Below are 17929 nucleotides of genomic sequence, written 5' to 3'. Positions count from 1 at the left end.
CTTTTACCTTTTCTTCTTTACTTGACTCACCTCCCCTTCCTCTTTTGATTTCCTTCCAAAACATCTTTTTATTGCTTTCAAAAAATTCTGTCATACTCCTCCCCCATTTTACATCTGCTCTCCTTTTTGCCTCCTTTATCTTTTGTTTTGCTTCTCTTCTTTTTTTATACCTCTCATATCTTTCTCTCATCCTACTTTGCAACAGTCCTTGAATACTCGTTTCTTCTCTTCTACTACCTTCTTCACTTCATCATCCCACCATTCACTATCCTTCTTTCTATTCACTCCTAACTTCCTTGTCCCACATACCATCTTTGCACACCTTGTCACTTCCTCTTTGAAACATCCCCATTCCTCTTCCACACCTACTTCTAATCTATCCTTCACCTTCTCCACACTTCTCTCAGCTTCTCCTTGTACTCCTGTTCTTTTTCCTTTTCATTTAAAGGGTTTGTTCTAAGAATATCTATACCTTCCACCCGTTTCCTCTTTCTCCATCTATCCTCTTCTCTCAACTTACCTTCCACCGAAAAATACCTTGATATTCCCCCACTCTCACCCCTAACAAAATGGACATCCAGAACTCTTCTTACTCTTCTCCTGGATATCACTACATAATCCATTAATACCTTATAAACCATCTTTCCATCCACCACCATCTCCCATGTGTACTTTTGCTAGACTTTCTTCCTAAACATTCTATTAACTATCATTAACTTTCCACTATGATTTTTACCTGGAACTACACACTTCCCAACAACTCCATCTATTGGTTCATCCCCTACTCTAGCATTGAGATCTAATACCACTACACTGACATTCCTCCCAAAACTTACACACTCCTTTCCTCTACACTCTTGTTTTAGAAAATGCTGTATAATATTGAGAATATTTGTGCAACTTAATCTGCCAGAAAGCTTATTTGATATCTATAGTGCTAAAATGCCGATTCTTGGTTCCCTAATTACGAAGTATATCTGCTATTACCCGCAACGGTAGTCGATCAGGTATTATCTGTTTATTCATTTCCATATAGTCAATAATTTGACGCATTGTACCATCTGAATTTTGCACCAGAATCAAAGGAAAGTTCCATTCACTTTGACTGGGTTCTATGACATCCTGCGATAAAATTTCAGTGATCAATTTACCTACAATGGCTAGCTTAGAATAGGGTAACCTGTGGTCAGGTATATAAATTGTTTGAGTCCCTGGTTTTAATTTGATCTGGTGTTTTAGATTAGTAGTTTTGCCCAAAGCGCATCCAAGCACACTAAAAGGTTGGCTAAATAACTTCTATCACTCCGAAAACAATATTGGGAGTCATCCAAGTATACAAAATGTTGGTTAAGCATATTGGAATAATCTAATATGTTATTATCAATGGTGTGCTCGGTAATTTCTTGTCTTACCAATTTTCCCATCACCTTGGAGACAGGACTAGTCAATGATACTAACCTGCAGTTTAAGTGGTCACCCCTAGCCCCTTTTTTATGGGTGTAATGTTAGTTTTCTCCCAATTATTTAGAACATCTCCCGTATTCAGTGATGATCTAAACAAAGTAGTCAGTGGCTTACAGGCATGGTTCTTAAGTACTGCTGGTGAAGCACCATCAGGGCCAGGTGCCTTACATGCATCTAGTTGGTCCAGTTGATGTTATACTGTAGCACTCACCCTTGCCACACTTTCCTTTACAGTAGTTTCTGACCTTGTATGGGCCCAGAAGTGCCTCGCGTTTATGAGTAAGTCAGTAGCAGCCTTCTTCTTAAATAAATACTTGGCCCTCCGTACTTCCGTAGCTGTTTTGTTTCTAGTAGTATTATATTTTAACCATCTAATTGGGTTCCTTTTGGTTTTATACATCTTCCATTCTTCTTCCTTGTGGTACAAGCTGTAGAACATATTTCCTGACAACCTCCTCATATTTGGCATGAAAGCATAGTCAGTTCTTCTGTAGTTTTGTCATTAAAAGGTTCAACCCAATCCACCTGGCTAAACATTTGTCTAATCTTTGGCGTATTTGCCTTATGGAAATTAATCTTTCCTTCCGTAACTGTGTGCAACTGAGATATTGAGTCTGCGTTAAAGGGAAACCACTATAAAAATCAAATGTATCTAATTTTACCGGAATATGTTTCAAAGTCAATAATAGCTAAGTAAATTACATAAACACTATTTCGTTTCTTATTTATTGCAATTTGAATTCACGTCGTCTCTGGCGAAAAATTCGTCTGCTACGGCAATTTTCTCAAAACCTACCCTTGACTCCATCTGCTTCGCAGTGACGTCAAAGGTCATGTTTATCTTTCATGCATCGTAATCATGTCGCGTGGCGCAAGCTACCTAATGTCAAAGTTGGATTGGATTTACTAGCAATAAGATACACAGATATAAAAATACTGTACCATGTATAAAATTCGAGGATAACACAATAAAGCATATATGCTTTATTGTAGGCCTTTTAAAAACAAAAAGTTTGCATCAAGTATAATATGCATCGGCAATGTGTCATACATATAGAATGAAATGAATATTCCAGATATATTTAAACAGCTACTAATATAACTAAGAACAGAAAATATTAATTATAATAGTACTTAAAATAATAAATTACAAAAATTATTATGTAAAGAAAGAAAAAAATTATTGCAAATGAGGTATTAATCAATTGTATGGTAATAAATTATAAATAATATTGTTGTATGTCATTTTAAGCATCATCTATAATTTCAATCTAACTCATGAACAGGTAATTACAGTTAGGTTATCAAATAAAAGCATGGGTGCATTATTTCTTCTAGTTAAACATTAATATAACAAAAATAATTATATAAAGCACTGAAAACTGGTTCTTGATTCAACCTTTACCTGACAACAAAATATTATGTGTATTACATTTCATTATACATCACATATCAGAGTTCTAACAAAAAAAAAAAATTAAAGGCAGAATTACTGAAGTTAGCACAGTACCGCTTTGAACTTGCTAACCTAACACCACTCAATATAATTTTATATATTGAAGTTTATAGTTTATGGAAACCTATGGTGTATCAAATACATTCTCTGCATAAGTGCTTAAATGAAAAACATTAGTTCCACAAAATAATTGAAAATAGAAATGAGTAATTCTGTAACAATTACTAACCATCACCTACCACGCACGCGATCCACATGTATGACGACATAGCACTCCCTCTCCTTTTTCGCTGATTTCGCTTTCCCAGACCTCAGCAACCTAACGCAGCAGAATTCAGACAAACAAGTTATCGCTATACGAAGATGCCTAATGTCACCAGAGAAACCCATTAAAACCCCTTTATTATACCTACCCCTATCATATTACCCATAAGCTAACATATATATAACATATCTAACCATACCCACCAACTATACGACTAACCCTCGTAAGTAGAACTGTCCACAATGCCTAAATGTACAAGACTAACACCTTTACTTACGACAACCCACTAACCCCCTATATTAAGCGACGATAATGTAACCAAGAGAGGAGAGCTGGGCAGGTCAAGAGCCTGCCAGCCAGGTGTGCCCGAGGTCAAGGCCCGGCACTTACTGTATTTTGCCCAAAGGGCCCATATATAGTTTGTTATATTTCCAACCAGATTCTCTTGTTATAAATAAATAGAAGAAACTCCGGTTTTGGAGTTTATCTCGCCCGCATTAAGTCCACCTTATGTAACCACAACAATAATCGGGGTTACAATTCTACAAACAATTTCCTCAAAATTACTCAACTTACTGGCTAATTACCAATTCAACACTATCAGTATTACTATCACATACTAAGTCTTGTAGGGGCTGTAGCCAATGGAGTATGAGATTGAAAAATAAACTACCAAATACAAGTAGTGGGACACAAGCCAGAAATCTAAATTGGGCAAAACAAAATTTTATTTATCTTTCAGTTTACCTATTAACTTCCATGAAATAATCATAAAGTAAAGTTAACTCCAAAGCCTTAAATCTCCTTACCTACAGTGTCTTGGGATTCTGAGTCTCATAAAAGTTTATTTTGACAAGCACTCTGGCTTTTATTTCAGGACCGTAAACAATCTGTGGTGTGGTGAGCAAAGTCACCCTTTCCCTCTCCAGTTGTTGCTGTTCTAATATTTGTTGTTTATTGTTCTTGTTGTTTATCTAGTCCTACTCCATAGGATTGACATTTTTCTCAAGTGATACATAATATATGCATATTGCAGAGACTCGTACAAAAAATCACCCTACCCCCCAAAAAGAAAAGAAAACTGTCACCCAGATAAGAAGACATTTGTTGTTTATTGTTCTTGTTGTTTATCTAGTCCTACTCCATAGGACTGAGATTTTTTCTCAAGTGATACAAAATATATGCATATTACAGAGACTCATACAAAAAAAAATCACCCTCCCCCCCAAAAAAAAAAAATGTCACCCAGATAAGGAGACATTACAACGAATCACAGTGCATATTCTTCATTGACAGTTAAATCATCAAGATCATAGTACTTGGAGAATAAAAAAATAATAACTTGAAGCTTTTGATATTATCTATATTTTCAGTGCACATTAGCAAGCTATTTTATACCCTAGGAGCAGCAAATCTAAAGGCACGAAACCCAACTTTAGAAGAACATTTTGTTTCAGACAACGTTACACCGTCAGTAGTTTGAAAAGTATTTATACCTCCCACTAGTTGCTACACCTGTAACTTATTCCTTAAATATTGTGGACAACTAGTTGTTATAGTCTGATGAGCTAACACGCAAAATTTGTACAGTATTCTTAACCTTATGGGCAACCAGGGAAATTCAAACAGAATATGAGTAATTTTTTCCCACCTGGGGATAACTTTAATCAATCCTGCAACTCTAAAAATAATGCTTTGCAATTTCTTAAGCTGATAATTTGGCAGCTTATAGTATAAAGAGTTCCAATAATCCACTCTAATAACGATACTATCTATAACCAACTTCTTCACAGAATACTCATCAAGATGATTGTTAACAAAACCAGTGTTTCTAAAATTTAGTCCACACCTTCTAACAACATCATTAATCTGACAGTTAAGGTTCAAATTACAATCAAATAATACTCCTACGCCACGAACACTTTCAGATATACTAATTAAATTACTATTAAGATATATATTTTCAGTACCAATGTTACTTAGTCTATTCATCCTACCCACCAATATATACTCAGTTTTACTCTTATTCAGTCATTGAGGTCATCTAATGCTATGCATGTCTGACACAGGTGAATACCAGACTACTATGATATCCAAAACTGATGTGAGCAAGCTGATGACTGATATTGTGAGGAGATGCTCTGAGAACATCCTGCCACAAGATAGAATTGAACACTCACCCGGAAGTCTATGTCATAATCATATTCACCATAACAAGTCTGAAGCAGTGGATAACTTTACATGTACAGGCGATACTGTAAGGTACTTGAATCCAACATGATCACCCACTGATATTTCTTTACCAGATTCTTCCAGCATCATCATACTAATTGTCTTTATGCTGTGCAGTGATACTTCCTGTGATAAAGAAAGTTTTTTGTATCAAGACTATCTGTCGTAGATATATGTAAATATTTGCTTGCTGGTGGCCATTTAGATGCATGTCTCCTACGTCACCCGCAAATTGGTTGGTGCTGATTGTAATTGTCTATGACATGATACTTTTGACAAACAGCTAGATTTGAGTTTTGCCGTCTGTAATTTACACTTGATATGTTATTGCTATATTAATAGTACAATATGTTATTGTAATCACATTTCATTTTCCTATTATTGTCTATAACTGCATGGTGTTGTTTCTAACTTTATTTCTTGTATGTTACATAAGAACATAAGAATGAAGGAGACTATAAGAGACTATAAGACCTACACTAGGTAGTTCCATGTCCATTACCACCTGTCCCTCATCCATAAAGTTGTCTAACAGTTTTTTTAAAACAACCGATAGTTTCAGCGCTCACTACATGGTTGCTAAGTCTATTCCAATCTAATTTCATTACTGCGAATCCTGCCCTGTTGTCTTAATATAATGACCTTGTTTGCGTCACCCTTTTTAAAGCCTTTGATCCACTTGAAGACTTCTATTAGATCACCCCGCACTCTGTGTCTTTCCAGAGAGTGTAAGTTAAGGTGTCTAAGCCTCCCCTCGTAAGGTAAATTTCTGAGTCCATGTATAATTTTGGTCATTTTCCTCTGTACTAATTCTAGTGAGTTTATGTCCATTCTATAGGACGGAGACCAGAAATGTACCGTATGGTTAAGGATGGGTCTAACTAAAGCCAGATAGAATTTGACAATTACCTCTGCACTTTTATTAGTAACAGTCCTAGCAATGAATTCTAATACTCTGTTAGCTTTATTCCTGGCGCTAATACACTTTTTCCTGGATTTAAGGTCAGGTCTCACTAGAACTCCCAAATCTCTCTCGAACTCAGTTTTCTCTAGAAAAATGTTATCTAAGCTATATCTGCTTTCGGGGTTGTGTAGCCCTACGTTTAGCATGCTGCACTTTGAGATATTGAAGTCATTTGCTATTTCACCGACCATGTGAACAATTTGTTAAGATTTTCCGGCAGAACCTCGGCGTCATCTCCTGACCTAATTAGGCGTCCTATGTCAGTGTCGTCCGCAAAATTACTAACATCACTATTAATCCCATTGTCCAAGTCACTTATATATATAATGAACAATAGGGAACCCAAAATCGAGCACTGGGAAACTCCACCAGAAATATTCCCCCATTTGGGTTTTACGCCATTTATGGTGACCCGCTGTTTCCTGTCACTGATCTAAGCTCTAATCAATTCAAACACTTTTCTTCCTATGCCATGGGCTTTAATTTTATTTAGTAGTCTCTGGTGGGGCACCTTGTCGAATGCTGTTTTAAAGTCAAGGTAAATAACATCATAACTATCATTGTTATATGACGTCTTATATACTTTAGTGTAAAAAATATAGAAGATTAGTCACATGTGACATATCCTTGGAGAAACCATGTTGTGAGTCACGAATCAAATTATGTCTCTCGATGTGATCTCTAGTGGTATTAGCTATTATTGATTCAAGCATTTTGCCTATAACCGATGCCAAACTGATTGGCCTGTAGTTGCGTATAGACAATTTATCTCCCCTTTTGAATAGAGGAACAACGTTTGCCTGCCTCCAAGCATTAGGCACAAAACCAGCGTCTACCTACTTATCAAATATTTCTCTTAACTGGTCACAGATTTCAAATTTACACTCATTAAGCACTCTCGGAAAAATTTCACCTGCCCCTGGGATTTGTAGCTTTAAGTCTTTCAATCTGTTTGACTACTTCTATCTTACTAGTGCTGATATTAGTCTATTTTCTTCATCCCCACTGAAAATCGGATCGCAATCAGGAATCTTTTCTAACCTCTCCTTTGTAAACACCGAGAGAAAATATTTGTTAAACGCCTCACTCATTTTTCCTCCGATTCTATCATGACATGTTAGTCGTTTTTAATTGGGCCTATCCTTTCCTTATTTTTTGTTCTGCAGAGATGAAAGAAGCCCTTTGGGTTAGATCTCGCTTGTCTGGCAACATTAATTTCGTATTTACGTTTCCCCGTTTATTATTCTGCCGTGAAGTCCTCTTTTCATTCCGATCTCATTTTTCAGCTTGTCCGTTATCCATTTGAAATCATTACTTGAGGTGGAATAAGTTTGTTTTGTGCATTTAGAATTAAAGCTGTTAGGTTACTGTACATTTCATCCAGATCACTGACCGGGCTGTTGACCTCGCACTTGTAAGTGACCTGACCCAAGGTACGCATATTACCCTCCGTGACCCGACACCTGACTGCGCTAATGACGTCCGGACTGACCGTGTATCTTACCCCGTCACAGCCCCCTGGGTCGGTCTCGTAAGTGACCAATTGTCCTAAATACTTTCTCATCTTATCAAAATTGGCTCTCCTGAAGTCCTGTAATAGAACGTTATTCGTACTATTTCATTCTTCCCATATAATATTAAGTCTTATTTCTTGGTAATCGCTAGAGACAAGACTATCTACTATCTTTACGTTTCTCGTTAGGTGCTCACTATTGGTTAAAATTAAGTCCAGAGTATTCTCTCCCCTCGTAGGATCAGTAATAATTTGTTTTAGGAAATTATCCTGCACCACATCTAAGAAATTTTGCGCTTCCTGATCTCCTACTAAAATTTTCCAGTCAATGTTTCTATAATTAAAATCTCCTATGATCACAACGTTTTTGTACTGGGACACCCTGTGAATTTCATGAATCAGGGGATCAATCTGCAATCCTGAATATCATTAACTCTACCTTATCTCTCATATGCTGTTATTAACTGCATAATGTGTATATAACTTTATTTCTGGTTTTTCCTCAAGCTTGATTGCCATACCCCTACGTCTAGAGATTCATACTTGTCTACGATATTCCACCTCAGTCAAACAGCGTCTGTTGCGAGTCACGAATATTATTACAAATTTACCTCTTGATGTAGCAAGACTGCCGCTCACTGAGAGTAAGAAATCAGTTAAAAAGACAACAACCTGTGTTATCCATCCGTTGCTCCAACCAGTCATTTTCGGGTTGATCGAAATCAGGAGACGCCAACTCTTCTCCTTCAAAGATATTCCGGTTCAAATTGAAAGCCCGTGACTATACCATCTATTCCCTGTTCTTGACTGATATTTAAGGAGTCGAGACTATTCTCTGATTATCGCTGAAGGAATCGTCTATTTCGCTATTTGATGACATTGTTTATTGATAGGGTACCTTCGTGACCTCATCACCAAAATATGGCGATGTATCAGTGGCTTAGGATGCAAACTAGCAGACGACAAATGTTTTCGGCAAAAAACCCTCAAGAACTACTTTTGAGATAAAATATTTGTTTTAAATATAATTCTCGTGAAAACAGATAAAATTATGAAAAAAAAATGCAAAGATGATCCTGGGCATGGTGATTACCCTTTAAAGATAAAGTGTAGGATTGAGAGTTTGCAGAAACCTAAGAGAATCATGCATTCTAAATTCTCAATCTCATAATCTTCTTTAGTAAATATTAGATCAAACCTTGATAGGTTTTCTGTCAAGTGTGTCCAGTCATCAATTTGCTGAGTCCAGTAGCAGTCCCTCATTGTCTTTAGATAATTGCACGCTTGTCTATAGCCGGGTATTTCCTCTTCAATTATATCATCTTCCCACTTAATGTGACCCAATATGAAATCCCCACACATCAAGATCTGTTTACCTCCAGAATGTTGCTCCACTTGCTCAATAAGATCCCCTATTCTATCTCTATTGTCCACTGATGATGTGGAAGTCCTATATATCACCCCCTACCCAGTATAACGTCCTTGTTACCCTAATACTTCACACCAAATTGATTCTTCTGCCTCATGATTACAAAGAAACTAAACAGAATTTCCATTTGTAGCCAGACCCATCTTCACCAATAGAGAACCCCCCTCACACACACACAGACACCAGTGGCAACTTGACCATGCCTATCCTGATCACTTAAACCAATTAGATATTCAAGAACATTTAGATAAATTACAGCAATGGTCTGAAAAGTGGCTAATGAAATTTAACACAAGTAAATGCAAGGTAATGCACATAGGTAAAAATAACAGTAAGTACGATTACAAGTTATTTGGAAATTTGTTAGCAAAAGTGGATAGTGAAAAGGATCTCGGCGTAATTATTAGTAACGATCTCAAATCCTCCAAGCAATGTATTTCAGCCTCTGAGAAAGCAAATGAGATTCTAGGACTAATTGCGCGATCTTTTGACTTCAAAAGTCCATCACTCACTAACAAGTTACATAAATCGTTAGTTCGCCCACATTTGGAATGTGCAGTTTTCGTATGGTCACCGAATCTCATTAAAGACATTGACAGATTGGAAAAAGTACAACGGCGAGCCACAAAACTGATTCCAAATATCAAAAATAAATCACACAGAATTTAACTATAACATATGAATCTGTTTTCCCTAAAAATGCGTAGACTCAGAGGTGACTTGATACAGGTCTTTAAGATTCTAAAGGGAATTGACAACATCAAAAGTGACAAAATTTGCACAATGAATGAGAATCAGACAAGAAACAATGGTCTCAAACTGTCCGGAAATACATATAATTTGGAAGTGGGTAGAAACAACTTTGCCAACCGTGTACTTAATGAATGGAATAAACTTCCTGCAGAGGCAGTGCTATGTAGTTCAGTTCGAAGCTTTAAGAATCATTTAGATAAACACCTAAGCAAAATGCTGTAATGATTATAATTTATTTTATATTATTTGTTTTTGTTTTGTTATCATTTGTCCGTTTGTTTATTACTGTTTGCTTGATTCTCATTTATTATTAGTTATATGTCAATTTATCATTATTTACTATTTACCTGTTTGTTTATTATTTAACTATACCTATGCATTTATTCATGTCTTTTATTTAATATTTACATTATTATAGTTTTTATTTGTTCATTTATTTGTTTATCATTATTATGATTTTTTTTTTTTTTTTTTTTTATCCGACCTAGATATGGACCAAAAGGTCTCCTATCGGCATGCTCCGCCTTTGTAATCCTTTGTAATCCTTTGTAATCCTTCGCTATCCTTCCTAAAAACCCATTACTGGTTAATATCACATAACACTGCATTCATCCGTTCCTCTCATTTTTTTGTTTCTGTAAGGAATACAAAGCCAGGTTTTTTGAGTACAGATAAGACTGCTTAAATCTAATGTTCCAAATTAGTTAATTCGTCTAAATTGGTATAAATGCACGTGAAATCTGTCGGGATTGTTGTTTTTGTGACCTACTGTCTGCTGTTCGAGCTACGAAAGGTTTTACTACCGCTGTCGTGTCTTCGGGTAGTGAACTTTATCGTCTTTTTGTTGCGATGGTTATCTATCTATTTGTACCTCGGTTTGTCACTCTCTGCCTGACTGTTTGCCTCAGCTCTTGCAATCAACTACTTAGTTTCCCTTCTTTTTTACTCTTATATTTGAATATTCCGGGGCCGAAGTAGTCACCTTTCCCCTTTGTGTTCGGACATCCGGGGCAAGTAGAAGAAGTCATTGGAGATTATGGGACTCGAATGTGGGTCCGTTTATGCCATCCAAGACGACCTACCAACTCTCCATCCCCGCCATAACAAATATGACCGTGTAGAGACGAGGGAAGAACGTCGAGCCCAATACAAAAGACTCATGCTGCGCTGAAAGAGACCCATTGACTGAGCAAGATCCAAAGGATCTAGTCATTGATGAGACTACCACTTGTATTGAAGGAAGCCTTTTGCCCCAGGCGAAGAATCTTTATCACTATACAACAGCCTCTTTTGATATATACAATTCCTTCCGCTGCGGTGGTGGTGAACCTCGACTGAATGGAATCCCTAGTGATAGCCTAAATAAACTGTTGAAGTCGTAAAACACGCCAAAGCGGGCTAATCGAATTTGTCTTGATATATGTGTGTGTGTGTGTGTGTGTGTGTGTGTGTGTGTGTGTGTGTGTGTGTGTGTGTGTGTGTGTGTGTGTGTGTGTGTGTGTGTGTGTGTGTGTGTGTGTGTGTGTGTGTGTGTGTAGTCTTGGATCACGTGTTGGACTCGTGATCGACAGTTATTAACCCCCCGATGAGAGCTCAGAGCTCGTATGACCGATCTATGGGTAATACTGTGACCTTACACGCACACACACACCCAACTCCCCGCCCACGAGAGCTGCAGTAACACCTCGCAGCGAAGCGATACTGAAATTATTTCAGCCCTGGGCGGGAGTCGAACCCGGACCGCCGTAGTGGCAGGCGAGAACTTTAACCACAGCGCCACGAGGTGTGTGTGTGTGTGTGTGTGTGTGTGTGTGTGTGTGTGTGTGTGTGTGTGTGTGTGTGTGTGTGTGTGTGTGTGTGTGTGTGTGTGTGTGTGTGTGTGTGTGTGTGTGTGTGTGTGTGTGTGTGTGTGTGTGTGTGTGTGTGTGTGTGTGTGTGTGTGTGTTTACCCTTTTGCTGCAAAGGGGGTTCCCCAACCGAATAAAATCGTCTGACAGGAGTTCCCATAAACTAGTGCTGCTATAAAGCACATCAAAAGTCGTTATCGAGAAGTAGCCATGGAATAGAGTATATAGTCTGGCGATAGTCAGAATAATGAGAAAACGCCACACGCTACGGAAGGTTAATATAAATCGAGATAAGCTGTAACTCCTTGTCTAGTGAGAATGTGCCCCGAAGATGAAGAGAACAGCCTGGCGGCACCCGAAGTAAAAGGAAAAGGACTACACTGCGCGGGGTTTATCCGCCCTGTCTTTTGTAATCGTCAAAGCTTGGGTTGGTACGCCTGATCGCCTTCGATAGTGCATTGTGGGTAGTACTGCTACGTCACGGATAGCTGTGTTTGTGTACAAACTTATAGTCAACTTCTGACAGTACCCTTAAACTAACTATATTACCCACAATTGTGTATTGTGGGTAATGTTGCTATGTTATGGAGAGGTATATTTGTTCACATTTGTAAAAGCAACCTCTAGCAATACATCTAATTGAATTGTGACCCAGAATATGTAGAACTTAAACCCCTTCTGTGCCTAGTAGTACTTTTTCTTTTATACTAGCTGCCAGCAAACTACTTTATTAACCCGTACTTGATTCCTTTTTGTAGCAAACGGATTAAACAGAAAAAAATGAGCATCATTGTGTTAACAATTCGCCTCGGTGAATCATTGGAAGGTAGGTTATAAATCTTCGAAAAAAAAATCATACCCCACACATACTAACAGCGAATAAAGTTGGCTAAAAAAAAAATGCCGGTGTATTCATCTCTCTATTCATTTTCGAAAATTCAGATCAGCCGGAAAAATAGATAGGGTCTGGCGCTAACAAAGTCACACTTCCAGGAAATGCTTCAAGTTCCAATAATACATGATTCGTTTTAGCCCCATATTGCACCGTCAGACCTTGGAAGGGAGAGGGCTTGAAGTGCCTTTCAGAGGGTTCTTTTGGTCACAAAGAGACCCGCTGGAAAAGGGGGCTATCTAATAATGTTCTGCCTTCTCTAAAAACCAAATTACAAAATTCACAGAGAAATGCACTTAATCTTTTCCTAACAGCCACCAAGCTTTTTTGTTCATCTACGTGGCATTCCAACTCCCACTCCCCTCTCGGTAGCAAATGGAATAAGCCTTACCTCAGTTAACTTTGTCGATATAAGGTGAATGGCACTTTTCCTTTTATTCAGGCTACCGCAAGACTATCATATTTATCTCTTCACAACCCCTTCCATACCAGATGTGTCTTTCCTGCCAATAGGCCCATTATTTCGTCTTTGTGAAACTACGAACGAATTATCTGTAGTTAGAGAAAAGATCTCAAATTCAAAGAAAAGTAAATCATCAGGTGAGGATGGAACGGGAGGCATTTGTTGTCAGCATGATGAGTGAAGAGTTTAGCGGGATGCAACCCTTGTAGAGTTTTAGTGCCCGAAGGAAGGAATGTCTGTATGGAATAAGGCAACGACAACCTGTTCCGAGAAAGAGACTCGGTATCAGTGATGAACGGCAGTAATGCTAAGGAAGTGATGAAAGGCGTAACCTCCGCTTCATGCTCTAAGCATGGAGGAGTGGAAGGGACACGTGGGATGAAAGTAAGTAAAAGGGGTGATATTCCCCTCCCATGCGCCAACCGCCAAGCTTCGCATGTAATATCTAACTGGATATGTATATATATATATATATATATATATATATATATATATATATATATATATATATATATATATATATATATATATATATATATATATGTATATACATCAACCACAATTCATTTTGATTCTAAGCCATCAACATCGAGAAACTCGAGGAGGCATACATGCAGAAATTGAAACGTGGTACAGCCAAGGACTCGAACCTGCCCTAGCACGTGACAAATGATAGTGACTTAACCAATTGCGCCATCAAAAGAAATATGAGTTGAGCGCAACTTTTTCTTATATATTTGTATGCTCGAGTTACACGTACATGAAATTTTACCTCCAACCCATCTCCACCATGATAGTACAAATGGTAAGTATACACCGCGGGAAAGTATTTGTACAACACTGACTGGGTCCCAGTGGACCACACGTGCTAGCGCAGGTTCGAGTCCTTGGCTGCACCACGTTTCAATTTCTGTATGCATGCCTCCTCGAGTTTCTCGATGTTGATGGCTTAGAATTAAAGTGAATTGTGGTTGATAAATGTAACCAAATAGTATCTGAATTTACTTCGAAAGTAGGGATAGCAAAAATAAATAAATACACCAATACACACAAACAAGGAAGATATAACATTGCAATAGCTAACTGTGAAGAGCTAAACAATTAATTAAAAAAAAAAAACGGAGTGGAAAGAGTTCAATGAGATACAAAAAAAAATGGAAGAACAAATCCTGAAAATTTATAACGGGTGGAAAAATACATGTTAAAATTGAAAGGTAGTGAATCACATTAACAAGACTGGTTGAACAAAATATGCAAGGTAGCAAAACAAATGAAAGATAGCGCATGGAAGAGACGGGAAAGTAAAGAACAAAAAATACATAAGAAGAATACAAGGGAATCAGAAACGAATACGTAAGAATTAGAAGAGAAAAAGAAAAGAATTTTGAAAAAGGGTCAAGTGACGAATGTCAAGATAAACCTAAGTTTTTCTAGGGGTTATTAATTAGCAAACTAAAAAACAGAGTAGGAATATTCACTTTAATAACTGAAGAGGTAATATATAAAGAAACAAATGAACATATTCAAACAGTGAATAAATATTTCCAATCCGTATTTACAGAGGAGGCCTTTGAGGGGGGGAGGGAAGGAAAGATTTAATAAAGATGCATGAGATCTTGAAAGTAAGACCTCAAGGGCAAGTGGGATATCAAAATGAATGTTGAAAGAATTCAGAGAACTTAGAGAACAACTTATGGACAAGCTACCTTTGAAAGAATTCAGAGAACTTAGAGAACAACTTATGGACAAGCTACACCAAGCAATTGTACATTCCTGGGAAAAGTGAAGCGTGCCACTGGACTGGAAATCGGCCAATGTGGTACCCATCTTCAGTGAAGGAAACAGGGATAAATGTCCTTGACGTGCACGACAGTCAAAAAGTATGAAAACACTGCAAGATTTAGACGGATGAGTTATTTGAAGGAGAAGGGAATCTTGACTGACTGTCAATTTGGATTCAGAAAAGGAAGTTCTTGTGTAACCAACCTGTATATATATATATATATGTATATATATATATATATATATATGTGTGTGTGTGTGTGTGTGTGTGTGTGTGTGTGTGTGTGTGTGTGTGTGTATAAATATATATATATATATATATATATATATATATATATACATATATGCAAAGTAGACCACTTGGAAAAAAGAAACTAACGAAGCAGAGCGCTTTCGTATATTACATCTTCAGTGCAACAAGTACAAGATGTAATATACGAAAGCGCTCTGCTTCGTTAGTTTCTTTTTCCAAGTGGTCTACTTTGCATAAGTGAACACACGTACCCGTGTTCTTATTAGCATATATATATGTGTGTATTTTTTTTTTCCGAGAGCGGTTTGTGTGCCACATGGAAAAATGGATGGATCACAAAAACCTAGACCTGGAAAATATTTCAATAATGTGACGTACAAACGATTCATATGAAAATTATAAAACATTGCAGGATCTAAAGAGATTATAACGGGATGAATGAAGAATTTTCAAAGATAGACGCATGCAAATGGTAGTAAAGGGTGATATGTTGGACTGGAAAGAGGGGACTATTAGAGGGACTTCAGAGCTCTGTATTGGTACCAGTAATGTTCGAGATGCACATCAGTAATATGATGAATGGGATAGGTAGCTACACAAACTCATTTGCAGTTGATGTCAAGCTCATGGAAACAGTGGAAAGTGAAGAGGATCGTAAATTACTACAGGATGATCCAGATAATATTTATAAATAGAGCCAGGAAGGAAAGAGGGTATTCAATGTAAAGAAGTATAAAATCTTGAAAATGGAAGAAAGCAAAATGAGACCAATATGGAGTTGTAGAATGGGGAAATAAAGTAATCACAAAAGTTAAGGAGGAAAACTATTCAAGAGTTTTAATTAGCGACGATCAGTTACGAAACATAATACAAACAGAACAACGGGAGAGGCAAATAATCTATTAACTAACATAAGAGAATCGTTTCATCATATTGATGAGGACATCATGAGAAAAAAAATCTGATACGCACCAGCAGTGGTGTGGTCGCGACATAGAAAGGAAATTAGAGAAAAATAAAACCCAAAGTGCGGAATCCTAAATGATCCACAATATATAAGAAGAAAATGAAAAAACAAGGATTACCCACATTGGATGTGTGAGAGGTGATATGATGATTATCATCAAAACGGATACGGGAATGAAAAAATGAGAGTATCTGTTCGTAGGAAATGGAAAATGGAAAAATACATATTATTAAAAGACACTAGGAAACATGATTTTCCACACAGATGTGTAAAATTTTGTAATGAATTAGAACAAACACTAGACAGACAACATAAGTGAATTTAAAACAAAGTTTGTTAAATCACTATTTAGAGATAAGACCTCGTGATCATAGTTCCAACCATGTGTTCTACAATATCTAAATCCAATAGAATACAATGAAAATACATGCACACAGACACACGCTTTGAATCACTGATGTAAGAATAGACAAATAGTTAAGGAATGGGGTGTAGAGAAAAATCCAGGATGTCACAGAAGTACTTTCATTATATATATATATACATATATATATATGTGTGTGTGTGTGTGTGTGTGTGTGTGTGTGTGTGTGTGTGTGTGTGTGTGTGTGTGTGTGTGTGTGTGTGTGTGTGTGTGTGTGTGTGTGTGTGTGTGTGTGTGTGTGTGTGTGTGTGTGTGTGTGTGTGTGTGTGTGTGTGTGCGTGTGTGAACCAAGTTGATTGGCGCCAGCTAGAATGAATCCCAAAAGCCCTACAAGGTAGCGAAGAGGCCGACGTGCGGCAGACCTCGAGGACACTTCTGAGAATCGAGGTCACTGCTGCCGGCGAGACACAAAATGTCTTTGATCAGTAAACCATATTACTCTGCCACACCTAATTATAACTTCTCTCTTCCTTCATTACTGATTAAAGAAAAAAAAATCGACCTTCTTAGTTCCATTATATATTTTTTTCCGCCAAACTCTGGATCAACACGTATTATTTGTATATGGTAATCCGTTTAGTGTAAATTAGATCAATCTCTTGGTTACTGAGAAGGCACCAAGGTGAATAAAATCGTCTGGCGGCAACAGAATAAGAGGAAATGGTGCAACTCTGTACATAAGGATGTCGCGGAGATGAACAGAATTGCCTGGGGCGGATGGCTGCCAAAGTGTGAGGTAAAGTGCTTTCCCCGCGAACGCATTTTGTCCGCGCGCGCAGGCTTTTCAAGAAGACTTGCAGACACTAGAGTATATTTCTTTCTTTTCCTTTCCTTCTTTTTTCGTTTTTTTTTTATCATTCGTTTATTTATTTGTTGATTGATTTATCTATTTAAATGATCGATTTATCTATTTAAATATTTATCTATTTACTAATTAATTTGTTGATTTATTTATTTGTCTCTCTATTTGTCTATTCATTCATTTATTTATCTATTTATTCATCTACTTACTTATTATCTTATTTATTCATTTACTTGTTCATTTATTTGTTTATTTATTTTCTTATTTGTTTATTTATTCCATTTTTCGTTTTTCCTTTTTTTTCTTCTTCTTTTTTATCACGAGGGCATTTGTCAGCATCCAAAACATAAAACATCAAATGATTAATTTGTTTACTTGATGAACGAATAAGGAACTAAAAAAAAAAAAAGAAAAAAAAAGCGC

This window comes from Oratosquilla oratoria, chromosome 1 (assembly GCF_046742065.1).
Source record: "Oratosquilla oratoria isolate Oo_2021 chromosome 1, ASM4674206v1, whole genome shotgun sequence".
Lineage (NCBI taxonomy): Eukaryota > Metazoa > Arthropoda > Malacostraca > Stomatopoda > Squillidae > Oratosquilla > Oratosquilla oratoria.
The sequence above is the reverse complement of the archived record's forward strand: the minus strand, read 5'-3'. Positions refer to the sequence as shown.